Source organism: Condylura cristata, unplaced genomic scaffold, assembly GCF_000260355.1.
Source record: "Condylura cristata isolate star-nosed mole 26May11 unplaced genomic scaffold, ConCri1.0 scaffold00031, whole genome shotgun sequence".
Classification (NCBI taxonomy): domain Eukaryota; kingdom Metazoa; phylum Chordata; class Mammalia; order Eulipotyphla; family Talpidae; genus Condylura; species Condylura cristata.
Genome location: NW_004567132.1, coordinates 14,134,378 through 14,136,226, shown reverse-complemented (window position 1 = coordinate 14,136,226; position 1,849 = coordinate 14,134,378).

The following is a 1,849-nucleotide window of genomic DNA, read 5'->3' as shown; positions in this document are numbered from 1 at the left end:
AAAAAAAGTTGAATTTTCCATTCTTTAGAGGATGGTACTCTTTTTCCCAGCAAGGTTTCCTACTCTACTAAAGAGTATCATGAAGAAAAAGTGATAAAAACTGCTTTTTAAATCATCTGCTTAGTCCAGTGGAGGGAGGGAAATGCACTAGACTATGGTGATTGCACTGTGTGATTTGGTGATGAGAAGCCCACAGGGATTGCCACTGAGATGAAAAAATGTACAAAAATATGTAAACATAAACTATTATAAAATAAAATTAAAAAATCATCTGTTTGCTCTAGAAAGGTTTATCTGGAACTCTTCAAACAAAGTTGGCCACAGCTGGGTCACTGGCTATCACTCACTGCTGACCGGAAATTTTAAGAGAAAGTGGCAGCAATAAGCAAACTTCACTTCTTTGGATCATCATCCCGAGCTGTCAGGCCCCCACTCCTCCCACCACATCCTGCATGTAAGCAAATAGGAAAGAAGAGTTCTGATGGATCTAGTCTCACTGTTTTTCCCGAGTGGCTTGGCTGTTCTTAACCACCACAAGGGGCTGAGTTCACAGTGTGGGATGAGGAAAGGTGGGGAAAGAAATGACCACCTAGGACCCTGACTTGTTACCAGTAAGTCAGCCAAGGCTTTGGATCAGACAATATCTCAGACCCCACAACTTCACTTTCTGCTCCCAAAGCTTGAGAATAGTAACACATACAGGTGTATAATCTTCCTAAAATGAGATTAAACTCTCTCCAACATGATTTTTTTTAACATTTATTTATTTATGCGTACAGAACTTGGGTACAGGCCAGAGGTGCAGGGGCAGTGAGAGAATTCACCAGAGACAGAGTGGGGAGTGGATCAGGCAGATCAACAAAGTACACTGCTGAGGGGAGCAGTGGGCGGGTCAGGAGAGGTCTGCCATGCCATATGGATCACCTCCGGGGCAGGCAGGATAGGAACTCATGCGGAAGTGGCTTTTAGTTTCTTAGTGCCATGCTTTAACCTGCTGTGCCACCCGAGAAGGCCCTCCACCATGATTCTTATTTGGGTTTCAAAGCCAACTGCCATCAGAAACCATTTTTCATAAGTCTCTAAAGAACCATTCATTGTGTATACACACACACACTAACAAGGCTGCAATATTCAAGCACTTTTAAATTCATTTAAAGGTAATTAATTGGGTTCCTACAGGTAGGACCTACTGGAAAGATTCAGTCTGATATTTTAGAAATAAGGGGTAAACGTGAAAAGTTCTAGTTTGTGCCATAAAGAAAGCAAGAACTCTATGAGATATGAACCCATAAATATAAACATTAAATTAGTAAATGATAGCTATTTTCTATTTCTGTAGTATAGGGTCAGCTTATCTGGGTTAAAATGCCAGCACCACCAATTTTAACTGCTAAATGTGCAACTTCTGGCAAGTGGCTTCATCTCCCAAAGCCTCTTTTTTCTGCCCTGAGAGGGAGGAAAGTGGATAATTAAGCACTCACTTCATAAGATTGTTGTGGGAGTTAAATGGGAGAATCTCTATAAAAAATCTCCCACATAATAATAGTTGGCATCACGCCTGGATCCAGCAACTGCTGGACATCACCTGTAGTAAGACTTGTAGTGAAAAGGATGTCTTGGACCCCAGGTCTTAGAGGCCTGCAGGCGGACTAGAGAAGGCCTGGGACTTAACCTTTCTCCAGAGGACTTTGGGTTGAGTCAAGCATCCTGCTTCTCTCAAACAAGAGCACTCCTGCCATCTTGTGCCCAAAGGCAGCAAATGCCTAAGTCTCAATGCCAGGGTCCCTTTCCTTTTGTCCCTTCATTCATCAGTCTCCTTTCTATTCCAGGCTCCCAGACAATAGAACCA